Source organism: Agelaius phoeniceus, chromosome 1 (genome assembly GCF_051311805.1).
Source record: "Agelaius phoeniceus isolate bAgePho1 chromosome 1, bAgePho1.hap1, whole genome shotgun sequence".
NCBI lineage: Eukaryota > Metazoa > Chordata > Aves > Passeriformes > Icteridae > Agelaius > Agelaius phoeniceus.
Window position 1 is genome coordinate 94,824,346 of NC_135265.1, and position 19,759 is coordinate 94,844,104.

At 43.7% G+C, this 19,759-nt stretch overlaps 1 protein-coding gene across 2 annotated transcripts in view; it reads left to right on the forward strand.

Annotated features, from left to right (window-relative positions):
• Positions 1 to 9,826: 9,826 nt before the first annotated feature.
• ZNF516 (zinc finger protein 516) overlaps positions 9,827 to 19,759 on the forward strand; it is a 102,146-nt gene continuing 92,213 nt past the window's right edge. The window contains exon 1 of one of the 2 annotated variants that reach the window (XM_077183614.1): positions 9,827 to 9,960. The gene's annotated coding sequence lies outside the window, so the exon portion shown is untranslated. Of the gene's footprint in view, positions 9,961 to 9,998; positions 10,105 to 19,759 lie in introns of those variants that run through there. The other variant, XM_077183617.1, reaches the window with a different exon arrangement.

Genomic DNA, 19,759 nt, shown 5'->3' on the forward strand with positions numbered 1-19,759 from the left:
AAATTGCGCCAGGTCAAAACTTGACTCACAGGTGTGTCTGGATGGTACTTTTTTTTTAAAACAAAAAAAAAATAAATTTTATCAACCAGAGCTGGGATGAGGACTATTTAAAAAAATATTATTTTATTGATATTGATATTTTTTTTCTGTTCATTTTCCAAATCTGAACACAAACAAACATTTTACTTTTCACTCCCTTGAATCATTTTGTTAATATTCAGTTTGTGTTGACAGAGATATTTTCATCTTAGAGGTCTTTATCTGAGTGGGTTCTTCCTTCTTATGCTTTTCTGATCTACCATCTTGGAGCACTGCAAGAAAATCCGCACTGGATGTGCAGCAGACACATTGGTGTTTTTCTCTGGTGCACGTTTGGGACAGAGTTTCTGTTCTATTCACAGTATATTTATTCTCTTTTAGCTGGGTGACTGACTCTGGTTAGGCAGCCAATTCAAAGAAGGTGCAAAACTGCTTTCTGCAGAGATTGCTGAATGGATACAACCCTTGCTATGTGAGATACAAATGCCAAAACACAATTCCAAGCACAGGTACCAAGCATGACTGTGCCACGGTTTGCTCTGCCAGGGTCAGCAAAGGTCTCAGGGTATTTCATTACAGCAGTAGTGAGCACAGCTCTCTGAAAGTACTGACCCATTTTGCAGCTAAAAGAAAATGAGGCTCAGAGAGAAGAAAAACTGGCTTATGGAGTGAGTGGAGAGTCCCCCTCAAACCCAGTATTTACGGCTGCAATGGGGACCAGACGCAGCAAGATACCTTGGGAGCAGGGCAGAGATCTGTTATTCCTGCATCCCCTGCTGTGGCAGCTTCAGGATAGCCAGGGAGAGGGGACCATGGCACACATCACCCTGCTGACAGGGAGGTGCAGATGCATCCAGAGGCAGCCAGTAATTGCCTGGGATTGAGAGCAGCCACATCAGCTCTGCTCAGTGGCGCAGTCCTTCCCCTCTCCTCACTTACCTGCGCTGCATGGGGAAGAGAGGATGAGTCCTACTAACCCTTGGTAAGGACTAAGTATCCACTCGTGAGCGATTTGAGTGAAATTCAACTTGGATTAATAGCTGGAGCTCCAAACCCATTTTGCATTAGTGATGAAAAAAAAGGCAGTAGGACATGGATGAATGTAACTTATTCATGGGTTTATGGGCCTTAAGGTCAGGGAGTGAAGGACTCTGCAACAGCTTTGATGGTTACATTCTTTCATTCATATCTCTGATTAAGTTTAAGTGTAAAACTCATGGAATTTCCCATTAACTGTACATCTGAGGAAGCTGCTGAATGCACTTATGCAAGTCCAGATAAGAAATTTAAGTTATACAAACTAGTCACACATCCCCTTGCTTTTGATAAAGCAGAAGAAGGACAGAAGGATTGTGTGCTAAATAAATGACATTAGATGAAGTAATGCCTTTTTTGGACATTTTCCACTTTGCATTTGGAAGTCAGGAGCATCTGGAAAACCACATTTTTTTGAAATATGGTGGGAAATTATTAAATAAGAATGTTCCTGTCAGTCTCTTGCGTGCAAATCTTGCAGGGTCTGGAAATTACCAGTGAACTTTGGAGAGAATTTTACCCTTAATATGGACTAAACACATTTGGTAGTCAAGGAGAAAACACTTGGCTACCAACCAAGCAAATACTTCCTTTTAAAAATGCTCTAGTGAGCAAGTGAAAAATGAGGTCATTCATGCAAATATTCCATTCACCAGCACTTTTTTAATAACCAGATTATGGATACTACGCCTGGCTCACAGCAAAATGGTATGAACTTAGTAGAAAACTCTTGAACATAAACTTAATGTAGTTATATAGTCCTTGCAGAAGCACTTCTGAATGAAGTAAGAAGTGTGCAGAGGTAGTGTTAATGCTCTGGCAAGTAGCTTTCTTCAAAAAAGCAAGGGTGGGAACACAGAAGGCTCCAGGAGCAGGTGCAGAGCCAGGCAATGGGTAGCCAAAACTACTGGCTTTGGCCCAGGTCCCACAGCAGAGCTCCTGGCTGTGACCTCAACAGCCACCCTTCTTTAGTCCCTACAGCTTAGGGCAGCAGTTCTTGTTCGGCTGTTCACACCAGCTTCCAGTGGCTGCCCTCTCACAGACTTGGCACTGGAACCACCACAACATTCATTGGGGTTACAAGGCAGGAGGAGAGCCCTTCCAGAGGGCTCCTGCCCTCTCTTCACAGCCCATTGACCCCTTCTTCCCACTTATGCCTCATGGTGTCTCTCCTGGGGACTACAGATGTAGATACTTGTGTTGTGTCAGTTCTACCTGGAGGAGCCTTCAGGGAGTTAAGCACCAAATGGTGAACCCAACTCTCCTAAATTCTGTAACACAAGTAAACAAACAAACCAAAACACACTTTAGCCTTAGTAACACCAAATGGAGTTGACAGCACACACTCACATGGTTCCTTCTTCTCTGGAGAAAACATTGGCTTGGACAATACTAACAGCATCATTCTGCGAGCATTTTTGGCAGCATTGTTACCGCAGTTATTTTGCAATCTATTATTTTCATTATCCCAACTTCCATCAAAATAAATAGGGTCCTGGACTCCTTAGATGATAGAGGGATTTGGAATGAAATGTTCTTATATCTTAGGGAAAAATACGTGGAGTATTTACAGAGCAACATTCTTCATAGCAATAAAAGTATGAGTGGTGGTATATCTTGCATTGCAAGAACATTGTCATAGTAGTGATGTGAAATGCAGATCTATTGCATTTGACTTTATAAAGCCCCTAGGAGCAAACAGGATGTTTGCACCACTGATATTAATGGGATCCTTTGCAATAAAAACAGTTCTTGGGAATCTTTTGAACAGCTGAAGGAATCTAAGAGTTGCTGGCGTATGTGATAACTGCTTTATTGAGTGAGTACGTCTCTGCTTTTGTCAGAGAAGCAAATGAAAACGTAAATAGAAGGGGAAAAAAAAAACAGATAAGGTATTGCTCCACAAGAACATTCAAAACAAAGAAGTATCTTCCAAATAGCCTGTTCTCTTCAGGAAGCTAGATAAGTGTTTTAGAATAAAAGTGCTGCTTATTCCTGAATGAGGCACCCACATAGGGAGCTGCTTTAGTTTGGTTATTCTGCAAACAATTCCGATAGCAAAAGCTCTGCCAGCCGGCTTCCTTGGAGAGGAGGGGGGAGGAGGTCTTCACTACATTAGGAGCCTTTTGTTGGTCTGATATGGCTATATTCCTCATCACACTGGTGTTCAGCAGGGTTTCCAGGATAAAACAGAAATCCAAATAGAAATCCAAATACCCCTTTCTGTCTCCTTGAAAGTTTGTTCTGATTTGAACAGAATTTGTGTACTTACCAGACAATTGAATAGTGTAGTTTAACACTCAGCCTTTTCTGCGTTCGTTTTAAAACACAGAGGGGGGAAAGCAAGGGGGATTATACTGTAGGAAACAGAGAGGCAAAAGTGCACTGCATATGACTAAAATATCTTCAAATCCTTGCTACAGAAGTTTCTCAAAACTTTGCCGTCTCTAAGTAAGGTCTTTGTTGACATGAGTGCCTTGCTTGTTACTGAATGCTCTGGGTTTATTAGCTTTGGAGTTTAACGAGAGAAAAAAGGCAAATGCCTCACAAAATCTGCAGTGGACCAACTTCCCTAACTCACTTCTGTCTTTCAAACCCTATGAAAGCAACAAATGAGACGCCGCCTGCAACTTGTTGTTATAAGTCAGGATAATTTTATGCTGATAATTTTATGCTAATGATCCTGAGTGTTTGTTTCAGCCTCTTTGTCTCACTAGAACAAATTCTGTTGGTTGATTCGTGGATCCAAATGTGAAAAAAGGAATCATGAATTTTGTGTGATTTATGAGGAAATTAGAAAAGTAGCCAATTTGGCATAAAATTGTGCAGGGAAGAAAAATGGTCTATCAGCAATGAAAGAAATAGTGGAAAGTTTTTGGAAGAGTTCCTGTTCTCAAAATAATTTCCCCCAAAATTCTGCATATTTATTATGACTTATACTGTTGCAAACTACTGCAGCTTCAGATGTAATCATTGTACTTTTACTAATTTTTAATTTATGCCAGTTCAGAAATACAGGCAAACACACAATTTCAGGAGTAGCAGACACACAGCAACATCTTAGCTACCCACCCCAATCTAGTATTTCCTGATTTTACTTTAGGATGAGGGCAGTAGTATGCTAAAACTAGGCTAATGACACACATTTCTGATTTGAATGAGATCCAGAAGGTAGAAAAAAGGTTTGGGAGCTTCTGAATGCTGAGTTTTTTGTCTGGCTCACTGAAAGGTTGGAAAGCTCTGGCAAACTTTTACTCCAGCCTGTGAATGGATCTGTGTGGATGGACTTTGGTGTAAGTTGCAGCATCTCTGCAGTGAGGCAATAAACTCTGGGATTTAGACTCTAAAGCATCTCTATTTCTCATCTGCAAGTTCCTGTGTGCTTTCAGCCAAGTAAATATCTGATGCTGGTTAACTTTTACTGTTCCTTCTGCTGCTCGTCATTGCAGATCCACATCCGAGTGCTTATGGCATATTATGTTACAGCCAACCAACTAACTTCCTCTCAAACATGTTACTTCTACTCTGTTGCTTGTGATATTGATGGCTGTTTTGACCTTTGCAGTTCTCTAATTACTGAAGCCTTAAAATAGTACACATCAGGTAAAATATTCTCTTTTTGAAGTTCCTTTTTCCTTGCATGCCTGAGCTGAAAGACCATATAAACTAAGATTATTCAACCACTTTAGACCACTGCACAGAATGTCAAGGGAAATTTTGTTAGCGAGGACAAGTGACTGTTTTGTTCCACTTTTACTTTGGAGGTATTTTTCACCCAGCAGAAGATAGTACAATGATGTATTTGCCATGCCGTTCCATAAATCAATTAAATTCTTCTCCTTGCTAAACCCCAGAAATGAACTTTTGTGAAACTATTTTGTTTTTCTGTAGTCCTTTATTTAAAATTTGTGTAACAGCCCCAGATAACACATTGTTTAGAGCTGGCAACCAATTTGCCCAGTTTTAGCAAGCGCCACATTTGCTGCAACATCACAGGTCATTTTTAGCTATTGTACGTCTTTGTCTGGTCCAGTCAGAAAAGCGCACAAGCACTCCAGTACTATCAGTTATGCTTGGAGGAACATAAGAAGGGCGAGGGGGAGGGGAGAGGAGGAGACACAAACTCAGAAATACCCCGTTTTTCTGCTTTGGGAGAGCACAGCCCACTTACAGCCAGGTCCAGCCTGCCAGAAAATCAGTGTACTGCAGTATCCCTATTGGTAGTCAGAATGGAAAAACCCGAGCCACAGAAATACGCCCTCCCAATGATCTCTGTCTCAAAGCAAAAAAAAAAAAATAATCTTAAAAGTTGCATCATTATTGAATTTGTCTTCCTTGAAATTAATTCTACTTTGTGGCCTAGTTTTTTTATTTCTGAACCTATTATGGGCCACATCTGTGGAAGTCTGATCAACTACTCTGAAACCAGCTGCTGCTGAGATTCTTTCAGTTAAGCTGAAATTAAGAACAGGTTTGTGGGCTCCCTACCTGCTGTGAAGCCGTGATGTAGTTTATAAAATTACATATGGGTGAGAAAATCTGACTGCCAGGGCTGGAAAAGTTGGTACATTTAGCATGAACCTAAAATAGGGGTGTACAATGAAGCTGTACTTATTTGCAATATTAACTTTTTCAGCTCTCTTCCTCAGTGTCGTAAAAGCAATATTGGATAATTTGCTTTAAAAAAAATGTGGGTTTGAGAGGATCAAAGCACAAAAAATCAAAATCAGGCTATATTCTAGCAACTGTGTTGTCAGTAGGGGCAAATATGAAAGACATTAAAAATGTTGATTTTTCAAGAAAGGTCTCCAAATTATTTCTGCCATAAGGAAAAGCCCATTGCATGCCGTACATGAGATGATGGAAACAAACACCAGTCATCTTTTATCATTGATGCAATTACATTGATAGCAAGGGGACAACTTGTATGAGTAGAAAGTAAAGAGGTTATGACCACATCCTGACACCTGATACAATTTGTCAACAGATATGACCAAGTTGCTTATTGCTGTTACACATTAATAGACATGTCAGATCATGAAATATGTGCACCTCTCCAAATGGAAAAATATTTTCAAATCCTTTCACTAGATTTATGTCTGACTAAATTAACAGGGTGCAAGAGCTTGACCTCAATCCATGCAAACCCCGGGGTATGCTGGTGTGTAAAACTTTGGTGGCTGGGGGTGTATTTTCATAGTACTCTGGAACTCTGGAAGCAGCCTCACACCACACAGCTACTGAGCTATGATTAGAGAGGAAAGAAAGATTGTTGTGGTGCACATCAGAAGTCAATGTATTTAATCCAAGTGTATAAGCTTGTTATTAATTGAAACCATTTTGTTTTGGAGTGCAATTTGTGCCACCACAGAAACTCTAGAAACACACCAGTGTTAGAATGGTCCATTTTCACTGGAGTCAGAAATGTGAGATTCTTTTTTAAAAGCATTAGTGGGAATGGTTCTGTGTGGTGATCTGCACACATAGATGGGTATTAGAGCTGCCTGTGCCTTCCAGTTTGTAACTTCTGCATGTGTGTTTTGTATCTCCAGATACACCAAGAAAATTCTGGTTTAGAATGTAAAGATGATTTGTCATCAGTTTTGTGTGCTCTTTTTTCTGACCAAGCACAGTTTGAGAGCAAAATCTCTGTCTTACATTTAAACAGAATTTCAGACAGATTTGTAATAACTGAAAATATTAATTGGCACAAAACCTGAGTAACTCTGAGCAAGCACACAGAAAAAGAGACTGACTTCCCTAGATTACATTTCACAGACTGTATTTGTGTATGTGACATGTACACACACACATATGCACACACATATATATATGAAATGTAATCCAAACTTGGCTTGTTTGCCTGTCTTGAAGTATTTATCCATGCTTTCAGCCTTGCTTTTACAGAGATGGCCTTTTTCCTCACTACCATAGTGTTTCTTGGGAACCTTTTCTTATCTAAACTTCCACCAATCACTCCTAAGGCTAAGTTATGCAGACAAGTCATCGCACAGAATTTCATCAAACTGCCATTTTGCCTAACTTGAGAAAGCCTGGTCCCAAACGCTGAACAAATAATTTATTAGACCATAGCAAAAGTAAATAAATGCTTTCCTGCTCCAAATATTTCATTAGCCAGAATTATTATACATGCAAGTCTATAAATAGTAAAACACGTATTGAGCCATTAATATCGCTGACATTCTCATACAAAATACTGTAATTTAAAGAATTTGAAACTGGAGGACATCTCCTGGAAGATTTCTGGCAAAGATAAAATGAGCAAATTGTCTGCAAACAAATTAGTCACCCATGGAAATGGTACACTACTAAAGAAATTAAGAACATCATTAAATTTCTTAAAGAAATTAAGAACATCATCTCTACCTGAAATTTCTAATGACATTGATGATATTATGCAAATATATCCTGCATATCTTTTAAGTCTATAATTTCTTCACCGTTTCAGTTTTGCTTTTAAAACCCAGAAGTGCTGGGCTCAGCAGAAGAAATGTGAGAAAATCTCCTATTTAAAATTACATGGACAGAGGAACTCTGCTGGTGACTTTCCGTGAAATTAATATACCGCTTGATTGTTTTTAAGGTCTCTGCATCTTCTGAATTTTTAATTGCCTTTCCATTAAAGCGGAATACCCCTTGTGTACTAAGCTTGAGATGGGTTCTCCAGTCCTTTCACTCCTTTAGCCTCCTATTTTCTTATGGGAACAAGGAGTGTCGGACTGGGCCCTATGGAAGCAAAGATGGAAAATACTAAGCATTTTAAGCATTACTCTGTCAAGTAATAGAGCAAGCACTGTGTTCTGTATTCTCATGTTTTACTGTCTAAGGAAAAGAATCTGTACAGACTCCGAGAGAAAAGGAGTAGGTCATAAAAATCACATTTTTAGGTGGAGGAGTTGAGAAGTCTCATGCACCTTTCATTGCTCTGACTTGTCAATTTTCGCCATATGGAAATTGTTAGCTTAATACTGTAGTTCTAAATACTGCCCAGGAATGCTGATTTATAATGGATTTCTTACTCTTTGTGTAAAGAAATGCTAAAGTACTATATAAACTGTGATTAGAGAATCTACACACTTGTGTTATAGGCGTGTGCCTGGGGTGGATTCTTAGGCTCAGAGAGGTGACATCTGCCTTGGTCCACTCACAGGTAAATCTGGCAGCAGAGAACTCAGAATTCCCACAAAACGCTGCACTTCTGGAGTAACTGGGAACCCAATTCGGTCAGAAATTGAAAAACTGTGCGGGAAAGATGCTGATGCATAAGGGACAAAATCCAGACATTCCAGATGTGTTATTTGCTATTGAGGCACTTAAAGACACCACATTAATGTAATGAAGCTGCTTTTGAAGAAAAGGCAACGTGCATTTTTTAAAGTGCGTCCTCTCTATATTTTGACCAGCTGCTATGCATGTCTAGTTATTTTTTTCCCTGTAAATTATAATTAAATTTGATTGTCCCAAATACATCCCACTCAGGCATTCATGCTGAAAGCAGCAACAATTGTCAATGACCTTTAACACGCCTGCTATACAAATTAGTGCAGATCATTAATCACACATAGCTTACATTTTATGATTCGTGTATCCTTCATTACCAACTTTCCCCTCTCGCTCGCTGCCCCCTACCCCCACCGCTTCCCTTTATTCCGAGGGGTCTTGTAATAAGCACTGGAAAGGGCAGGATTTAAAGCCTCCCCCGCCCCAATTTTGTTTTCTTCTCGTTGCCGGAGCAGTTCTCGTCCCAAGTGCAAGACGGACGGAGGGAGGGCGGCGCGGGGCCGGTGCGCCCAGGAAGGGCCGGGCCGGGGGCGGGGGGCGACTCCGGAGGGGAGCTCAGAGCCGGGGTGCCCGGGGGCCATGGGGTGCTGCCGGTCCGGGACGTCAAGATAACACCGTCCCTCCGTCAAAAGCGCTCCGTGTCAACTGTACGTCATCGCACATTATGAGACAAAGAAAGAAAAAAAAAAAAAAAAAAAAAAAAGGCTCCATCCACACCCTTGATGTCTAGTACCGAGCGTTAAATTAGGCTTCCCAGCCATAGACTAAACACACTCCCCTCGCCTGTGGCACACACAGATTTGGCGTGATTAAACAGGGCTTCGCAAACAGGCAGGAAAACAAGAATTTAACTTTTCAGCCATAGGAAGGGGGGGGACCAGGGGGGCTTGTTGGTTGCTTATATTTTTTTTTTTCTTTCTAAAGCCATATGGCAGATTGATTTGTTCGGAGGTCTTTCAACTTCCCCAGCGTGGCTGTTGAACAGTATTCCTCTTTGATCTTGATTGAGGACTTTAATGTTGTTGTTTCTGCGCATTTCAATAGATCCATAAATATTTTACCAGTGGAATTCGCCCAAAAAAAAAAAAAAAAAAAAAGTTTCTCATAGAAATGCATCTGGGGCAACTCCAGCCCGCACCTTTCGCAGCGGAGGAGGTACGTGGGAACCGGGGCGGCGGTGGGCAGAAGCGCCACTCCGCGCCCGCACAACGCGGTGCCCACCTTCCTCCCCCGCTCTCCCGCAGCGCCCGGGGCGGCGGCACCCGCGCCCCAACTTTGCCCCGCGCAGACAATGGTCCCCGGCGTGTGCGTGCGGGCTCGGCACCGACCACACCAGCGCGGCCGCCGGGGGACGCGCGGCGGCGGCGGCGGCGGCGGCGGGGCGGGCGGGGCGCGGGCGCGGCGGGGGCGGTGCGCGGGCGCGGGGGGCGGCGGGGGCCGGCGGGGCCGCCCCCGCCCGCGCCAGTGGAGCCGCTCGGCGGATCATGTGCAGCGCGGCGCCGCTCGCATGCGGCGCGTGGTTTCACCTTCAGAGCGGCTCGGCGCGCCCTTCCCCGAACGCTGCCGCCGCCGGCCGCGCAGGAGGTGAGGGGCGGCGGGGCGGGGGAATGGCCCGGGGGGCGGGGGGTCCTCGGGCTGTGCCCCTGGGGGGGAAAAAAACCCTCAACTTCGCGCCTCGCCCCGGGTACGGGGACTGTCCCCCCCGGTCATCGGAGCAGCTCCAAAATGGTAACTTTGCGCTGTTCCGCGAGGAGGTCGGGTTTGCTGCAGTGGTGGTGCCGGGGGGTGGGGGAGCCCTGCGGGCTCCGGCAGCCTTTTGGCTTTGTACGCTCCGTCAGGGGCGGTGAGGGGAGGCGGATTGCGATATTAATCCATTAAGAGACAAAGAACAAATTGCCGCACTTTAAAGTAAAAAGCTTCGGCTGAAGAAGGTGGGTGATGGGTCGTCGAGCCCCGAGTAGCCACTTCAATTATTAACAGTGGGTTGTTCCCCCCTCTTTCTCCCCCCCAGCCCCGCTAATATTGATCCAGCGTGTGCGTGAAATGCCCGATGTGGGGCTGTGCCCGTGTGTGTCCCCCCCTTGTTTGCGAGTCGCTCTCGCTTCCGTGGCGAGTCGGTCGCTGCATGATCCCCGTTAGAGAAGTACACAGTTTATCAAAGGAAGTTGGGGGTGGGCGGGCGGAGAAAACAATTATTCCCATATAGACAGCGAGGAGGACTCGGAGGACAATGTCTCCGTAGCGATTATTTCCAGAAGAGGAAAAATAGCCCGTTTGATGCGGCTGGGGTGGGGGAGGGAGGCAGGGAGTTTAATGTACATGTTAAAAAAAAAAGGGGGGGGGTCGAGAGGAGGGAAGGAAGGGGAGAGAGATAGGGAGGGAGAGAAAAGAAGAATAGAAATAATGCAGTTCCAGACATTTTGTGCTATAAAAGCTTTCCTCCTCCTCGTCCCTCCCTCCCTCCCCCCATTACTATCTTCGGTGATCATTAGCATAGCGCCGAGTCGCGATCCTAATGCGAATTAAGCACTTGGGCAAGTTGAGGAAAGTTTGGATGGGTAAACTTTGCTATGAGGGAAGAAGGTGGGGTGCTAAAACTGGCAGTACGTGTGGGGAGGCGTGTGGAGCATGACAGCCGGCCGTTGTTTTTCCCCTCAAACCAGCTAACCTCTGCAATTAACTGCTGGAGACAAACCCTGTGTTTTAAGCCGAAAAGTGTCGGTTTGGAGTCAGCACCATTTATTAGGAGCGTTAATAAGCTCCCATCAGCAGACAGGGATCTTCTGGGGAATGCGCATTGTGTGTGCCCACAGCTTATCCTTTACATTACCCCTATAGATACGGAGGCGCTCGGGCACTGGACGTGCAAATATAATTTTGCTCGGACTATTTTTGAAACATTAATTCTGTTCTTTATTTAATCCAGATGCAGGGTTCCCCTCCCCCCAAGCCCCCCCGCATTTGCTGCCTTATTGTTGGGTGTACATTTTCTGAAAAGGCGACTGGTGTAACCTGTGGAATTTGAAATGCAAATAAAAGCCTGTGGGAGTTGAGGCAGAACAAATCAGCATTTATAAAGTGAAAAAGATTTAATGTCTTTGAAACCACTGCGAGATTTTTTTTTTTTAATAAGAACTGAATCGTGACGTCAAGTCGTTTGGGCAAGATTTTTAAATTTTTTTTTTTTTTTTTAATGTCTGAAACGCGGGTATGCGAAGTGCTTACAGGAAAAACAGATTACAAGATTAACATCTGTTAACATGATCGTTTATCTCCAGCCAAAAATAGGTCAGTCCTTTCTTAAGGAAACACGATTGCTGGGCGCATGATTAAATAATGAAATTAGGCTGATGAGTTCATAAATTAGACGATGTGTCGACGTGGGTTAGGATCCGACCTGTGACAAAAATATGTAATTCGCGGTCCGCCGGAGAGCGGTGCGGGGTCAAAGTCCCTTTTTGGGGAGAGGCGCAACTCTCTCGCCGCCTCCTCCTCTTCCTCCTCCCCTCGCTCCCCATCGCCGGGCGCTCCCCGCTCGCACCCAGCGTCTCCCCCGGCTGAGGAGCCGAACTCTCCCAGCGAGCAGAGAAGTTTCCTCGGCGGGGAGGGACGCGGGGGGTGCCGCGGTAAGGGGGGGTTGGGGAACGGGGCCGGACGGACGCCGAGCCGAGCCCCCGCCCGCCGGCGGCCCCGCCTCGCCGGGGCGGCCCTATCGCTCGGGCCCGCCCCCCGCCACCGCCCGGCCCGACCCAGCCCCGCTCCGCTCTGCCCCGGGGTGTCGGGGCGCGGCGAGGTGGGACAGGGAGCCGACGTCTTCCCGTGGCCTTCCCGCTGCCCTGCCCTGCCCTGCCCTGCCCTGCCCTGCCCTCAGCGCACCCCCGGCCCGGCCTCGTTCCTGCTGTCCCCTCGCCGTTCCCCCCGCAGCGCTGGGATCCGGCTTTTTTTTGGAAGTGGGTGCAAAAGTGCCCTTATGAAAAAGCTCGTCGGGCCCAATCGATATTTGGATTTTTTTTGTGGGGTTCATTTTAATATTTGTATTATTTTGAGGCGGATTCACCGGTTTCTGGAGAGTGTCTCCCCAAAAGTGGCGGCTGGGCGCCGGACTCAGGGCCGGCTCCTCGGCGGCCGGGGAGAGGTCCCAGAAGCCCGCCCGGCAAAGGGCCGCTGTGCTTTGGCCCCATGCCACGGACTTTATTTCATGCTTGCTGCACTAAATGAGTTAACAGCCAAAGGGTTTTTCATTAACTCGACTTGGCAACCGTGTATTTCGTCGGCTTCTCGCCCCACCAACATCCCCCCCCCCCCCCCCAAAAAAAAAAAAACAAAAAAACCCGTAATTTTAAGCAAAAACTGAGTGACATAACATGGGTTGATTTTGATTTGGGAGGGGGAGTCTTTTTCAAAATCTTATTTCAGATTTCCCTTGTGCCCCCATCCCTGGGCATGGTGTATGGGTGGGATGATAGCTGAGAGTTTATTTTGTGAGATGTGCTGTGTGTCTTGATTTTTGACCATTGCTTTCCAATGGTATTTTAAGGCCCTGTGTGTCCCGGACCAAGCAGGAGGATGCTGACCCTGTGGCAGGGCAGCTGTCCTCCCTGAGCCCTGCGAGAGATGTGTAGATGGGGCTGGGGGGGAGTGTGTAGGTGTGCATGCTGGGCTGTACAGGTGTGTTAGGTGTGCATGCTGGGCTGTACAGGTGTGTAGGTGTGCATGCTGGGCTGTACAGGTGTGTTAGGTGTGCATGCTGGGCTGTACAGGTGTGTAGGTGTGCATGCTGGGGAGCTGGGTGCTGCGTGCCAGGCAGGTGCGGGCAGGGCAGGAGGGGTGTTGCAGCAGGTGGATAGGAGTGTGTGTGCACAGATGGAGGGCAGGGATGGGGTATGGTGCATTGCTGCATGGGAGCCAGATGTGTGTGCCTGTAGGTGCTGCTGGGGATGTGTATGCCCGGGAAAAGGAGGCAGATGTGGCTGTGGGGTGGGGGAATGCTTCACTGACGCAGGTGCCCGTGTGTGCTCATGTCCCCGTGTTTGTGGCAGTGTCCCGTGGGCAGGTGTGGGGAGTAGTGCAGGCTGGCTTCTCTAGGGAGGCCCCCATGTGCTTACCCCCCGGGCTGGCTGCTGCCAGTGGGCCGAAAATAACAGCGTTGTAAGAGGTGTTGGCTGTTTTAGGAGGGAGCAGTGCCAGGGAGGGGCGTTGCTAATGAGAGCAAAAGTTTCATCTCGGTGGGGGAGTATGTTGGTAGTTTTGCTCCAGTAGTTTTGTCCGTGGCAGCTGGCCGGAGAAGTTGTCCGTCAGTGAATGTTGTTGCTTCTCTGCCAAAGTGTCTTTCACTTCTGTCACAGCAAACCCACCATCATCAGCTTGGTCGTCTGCTACTCTGTGCACCCAGCCTTGTCCCACCAGGGTGGGCACAGTGGTTTTTGGAGCTTTGCTCTGTTGAAACGGGAAGCTGAAGTTGCATAGGAGCACCCGTGGTGTAATTAGTATCAAGGTGCAGATATTCCAGGAGGCGTCTTCAGTTTCACAAGAGCAGCTGCCATAGCCATCTTGAGTGAACTCTGTATAATAAAGTCATTTGCGTGGGGCTCTGTGTTACTGGCACAAGCACACCTTTACTGGCTCCTGGTGTAAAGTGGTTTTTAGTTATCTCTGGAAATTCTTGCCTGGGGTTTGTTTTCAAGCCTTTAGTTCCTATGAAGCTGAGTGGTGTTGAAGTGACATCTAGTTAGTGATAAGTACTGTGCAGTCTGTGTGAACAATAGGGCATTATAGCCGTCCCTCTAAACTGTTAGATTAATATGCAAAGATAACGCTTACGGAAAAGAGAGAAAAAATAAAGCATCAGTGAAAATAACATTGTCGTAAGGAATGATCTAAAATATGTTTAAAGAGAGGAGTGGTCTTAGCACAGCACCTGTCTAAGCTGAGCAGGACCTTCTAAACTCCTGTACCAGACAAACTATGTATTAGTCCCTCAATGAATGTGAGCGACAATTTCTCTGTGCCTCATAGAAGAGAGTTTACATCACTAGGGTGAAATCTACCTATTGTTACTTGCAAGTGTCCTCAATAACTCTATCTGCCTAGAATGGAGCAAGATTTTGTAGATTAGAGTTTTCCTGTGGCAGTGACTAATGTATTTACTTTAAAAAATAGGTTCATTGTATGATTTTATAACTGGTCATAGTATCATGCTGTCACCAAGATTTAATAATAGCAATTATCAGTACAGAAGCGTTCATTGAAGGGGTTGGAAACGATTGTGCCATTGTTCTGGATCTCTGCCTGTTGAATTGATCATCATTTTAGCAAAGGAGGATGTTTATGTCTTAACATCTTACAGATCACCTTCAGACGGTGGGCTGTTGACTTCAGTTGACTGAAAAATGCATAACTTTTAAAATGCACCCTGCTGTGGGTAATTACACCAGAGGGGGCAGCCTGGAAGAGTATCCTCATAGAAATGGTGTACTCACCAACTTTTGAGATCTTTGGGCAGTCTCTTCATTTGGATTTTTTTGCTAGGGTCTTCGTGTGCAAGTGACTTCAACAGTTACCTCTAACTATTGTCTTATATATATAGTTATAATTACCGATAAATATTATCTGTCTATAGTTATCTATATTTGTAGTTATCTATGGTTACCTATCTGTAGTTCTCTGTGACTGAGATCTGATGAGTTTTATTCTGAGGTCCCATCTAATGAAAGATACCTGTATTTAGTAAGATCCAAAACCTGTCAGTTTTGAAAGGCCTGACTTCTGTGAAGACTTCAATTTGTGCCAAGAACTTCCAGGACTTTTTTGGGATTACATGCAGTATGATCCAGTGCAAAAGCTGTATATGTGTGCTTAAACTGGAAACCTGGGTTTGACTATACTGTTTCATAAAGTCATCAGAATAGAAAGCTGAAATGCAAAGTGATTGCATTTTGCAGGAAGCAACTTGTCCAAGCTTGCAAATTTCACAAGAAAAGTGCCTGTTTAAGTTTTTGAGACACAAGTATGAATTTGTAGATACATACCTTTCAAGACTGAATGGGCATTGGATTTCTGCACGGAAAGGAGAAATGGACGTACTGCTGTTTTTCACAACCACGTGATGTTCTTTAGTTGGATAAGAGCATGTACAACCATCCTAAAAATTGACTTGTTGCTTGTGAATCCACTGCTGACCCATAATAAGCACCCTTTCCACTCCTATTGACTACTGGGATTGGCATGAGGGTGATTCTGGGTTGAATTACAGTTTCTATATGCATATCTGAAATCCTTAATTATATTGGCAGTTAATCAACTAAAACTTGTTATGGTCATTTTTTTTCCTCTAGCCATAAGCTTAATCCAGATACCTAATCAAAGCCTGGCCAAAAAAAAAAAAACCCAGGAAAAAAAAAAGTCACATTTATTTGATTAGATATCTGCAATATAAATATTTGAAACTTGGTGCAATGTTGCTTTTTCAAAGCAGACATCTTACATGCTGCAAATATTTATACACTTCAGTGCTAGGATAAAGCTGTTCTGACTCAGGCACTGAAGGCAAAATTCTGTTTTTCAGTTACCCACTGTAACTGCACAGAAACTGTAGAGTACTTGGGAGTTAGAATGACTTAACAGATAGCAATATTTCCTGGTCGTCCCTTCTGTCACTAATGTTAAAATTAAGTGGAACTTCCTCGCCTTTTCCAGCAGGAACAATTCTAGTAAATGTTATGTTAGTGAGCCTACGTTAAAACTTGCGAGTGGATTATGGTCCAGGTAGTTAACGCTGCCACTTAGGCTTTCATTAGGATGATGACTTCATTACAAATGTTTACTTTCATTACCTAACTGTTAGTCAGCAAATGTTCAGTCTCTTGATCTGCTGAACCTGCTTTGCCATTTGAAGCCAGCGAGCTCTCTTTTTTTGGTGTGATGATTACTCAACGCTGGTTGTTCCTTTTTTGATGTTGTTTACATCTTGATTATCTGCAGAGGCCCATCTCTGTTGTTGCACACTTGGTGTTAGCAGTTTCTCCTTGCATTCCTGAAACCGCAGCAGCGCTTGTGCAAAGGAACGTGGGGCATTAAGCGTGTGTTCCGAGATTAAATTCGTGTGCGGATGGACAGAACTTGAATCTCTCAAGTTGCTACCAAACTGTTTATTGCCTTATAAGTTCTAGCAGGTCTCGTAGCAGTGGCACATATCTGCTGTAAGATAAGTTGTTTATTTACCACCGCCAAGTTGTGAGCTAACACCGCACATGGTGTCCATGGCAGGGATGCTGGGATAGGCGCTGCTGAAGACTGGTCTCTAAACTGTTTCAAGTCATGTAAGAACAGAGGCTCTTTTCTGTGGATTCAAGACTGCTTACCTTCTGAGGACTATTTAAAATTCATTTTTGCTAATCTTTCATTTAAGTGATTGCTTATGGAAAAGAATTAAATTTTTATCAGCAGGATATTGTGTTGTTTAACGCTTGTTCAACAAAATCCACATTTCGTTATGGGCTGTTGCAGAAGCTGTAGGCCTGGCATTACTGTTGTAGTAAACCCAAGGTAACTTTAGTAGGGTGGCTCTGAATTTACAGCACTGGATGTGGGGATGAATATAGCACACAGCACTTAGCACCTAATTAAAGCTTACAGTATTACATCCTAATCAGGGCACTCTTAGAATCTCTAAGAAATTACTTTTTCCTTTGTCTGTTCTTCTCCCTTTTCTTTCTTGCCATCTCACTGTGTGGTGTTGGGAGCTTGCTTCTCCATGTTGGGCTGTCGTATTTATGTCCCAAAGGAAATGCTTTCCAGCAGTGTACTTCAAATTGCAAACTAGAAGAATTTTGTGGCTCTCTAAATCTATAAGGCCGGTTTCTAAAATGATCTAGCTTTTAATCTTCTTTTCAAAGTAAAATAAAAACTACAAAGCAGCTATGTAATTACAATTTGTAGCTATTTTTAGACTCCTGGCATGTTTCATTTATAGTGTAATGATAAAAACAAATAGCACAGCAGCTAGACAGACAATTTTCAAACCAACAGCATCCACTTCAGCTACCCTGTGTGTATTTCATACGTGTTTCCTTTGGTTCTTTTTTTTTTTTTTTTTTTTTTTTTTTTTTTTTTTTTTTGTGTTGTTGTTCTTTTTTGGCTGGGAGTGTACTGAAACTGTATGTGTCAGTACATGCTGGGGGGTGCAGAGAAAACGAGAGCTCTGTCTGTCGGGCAGGTCCTGTTGTGAGTGCTTGCAGAAAACCGGATCGTGTGTCAGTGAGTTTTAATGTACTGCACGCACACACAGACACACACGCACGCATGCTTTGCTTTTCCGGCAGGTATAATAAAGGAAGAACGGTGAGTTGGCTCATCACTATTTTTACACTGCATAGAAATGCTTGTGTTGGCTTATTATGGGGATAAAGCTGACTGAATAGTGATTTTTCCTTGTCTTTTTTAAGAAGATGGTGAGCAGGGAAGTGGTGTTAGTTTTCACTAAAGAAAGAGGGAGAGAAGCTGGTAGAAATTGAGGTGTTCTAGTCACAATTGTAGCCTAATTTTAAAAAGGTCACGTTTACTTATTTAAAAATAGATTTGGGAATGAAATTAGCCATGTTCTTTGTTTTTAAAAGGGTAACGTGTGCGCACTCACCATATGGTAGCATTTAACCCATATTGTATTAGCTGACAACAAGTCACATTTATTCTCTGATTTATTTCAGTGTTTCAGAATGTTCTTTTTCTGAAATCTAGTACAATAAAAAATGGATTTAGTGTTGTACAATGTAATTGTTTGTAGCTGTTTTGTCTCATTGCTGAAATGATACCAGGTTCATGAGTAAGCAATATTTTCCCCTTCTGAAATAATTTTCTTAAGAAATAGTCATTCTCTGAATGTTGAAATGGTTTGCGGGAAGAGTTATGAACAATAGCCAGTGACACGGTGTGTTGTAAAGGATTGCGGGGCGAGGTGTTACAGTCTCTGCTGGCTGAAACTAGAGCTCCTCTTTTGATGGTTGAGTATGTGCTTGCAAAGTCTCTCTCTCTCCCCCTCTTTGTCCACCAGTCTTTACACAGGGGCTGCTTAGTTGTCTCTTTTAATGGATGCATTCTGGCTTCCTTTGTGGTAGACTGTGAGGCACCTGCATTGGTGAGCTGGTAGCAGTATTGGCAACCACAGGTATGATAAAACTATGAATCAGGCAACTTAAGGACTGGTTTAAACTATGCAGTTAGGGAAATAAGATATCTTATTTTCCCTTTGAATTTGGATTTCCCTGGGAGTTGTATTTTTAGGCTTTCTTTCCCCTGTGCCATCCTGTCTATGCACATCTTGGGAGTTTCAGGAGCTGAGGCTCTCCTGCAAAGTCTTTGAGTGTGCAGTAAATAGGAGTTAGCCCCATACGGTGTGTTGCGTGAGAACTTTCAAAAGTCGGTGTCACTCCTCACTGAGGTACCAGTTGCTCACCATCTGTCTCTTAAAGTAATTTCTTTTAACCTTGGGACTCAAAAATATTTCAACAAGGTTATTCATGTGTTTGTGTGAAGAGTCTGTAAGTGTACCGAAAAACTGCTAAGCTTCTAATTTCAACGTGGTGTTTGAATATTAATGTATACCAATTAGGAATGGCTGACGTTGTAATTTATAGAAGTTGAAAGGAGCATTAAACACCACCCTTCCAACACTAAATACAGCTTTTCCTCCTGTGTGTAGCTGCTTATGTGAAACCAAGGGTCTGTCTTCCAGATTGTTGTGCTAGCATGTTGGTACATCCTTGGATAAAATACCAAGTTTGTGTATTTTCACATTAGTCCCTTTGCAATGTCGTGTGTATAACTGTACCTTTTGCTGATTAACACAATGCTTTCTTGGTACTGTTTTTGATGGCTCTTAAAATCCTTATTTTAAGACCTTTTTTAAAGGAGTATTTTCATCACTAAAGAGAAAAGCTGTATGAAATCTATAAATACTTACTTTAATTAGATTTGCTCTGTTTGTCTCTTTTTTTTCCTTTCCCTCAAGATAAATTTTACCTCAGTAATGAATGCTGTGATCTTCAATGCATAATTTATATTGACATTAATAATGATAGTTGGGGAATATTTTAATGCCAGTTTGAGAAAACATGACAATTTATGTTGGTAACCTTGGTCCCATTAAATTATAACAGATTTTAGTAGAGAGCTGTGACTATCAGTGGTGTGATGAAATAACCCACTTCTTTTCGTTGTGGCAAGCATATTGGAGAGTTCATCTTATCGTGAGCGGTACATACCAGGTGTCAAGTGACATGCCAGACACACAGCTTTGCTTCTGAATGACTCTTTCCAATTAGAAAGTAATGGCTTTAACGGGATCAACCAAGTAATCGGAGTCTGTCAGTTTTCCCGTGCCAGGAGA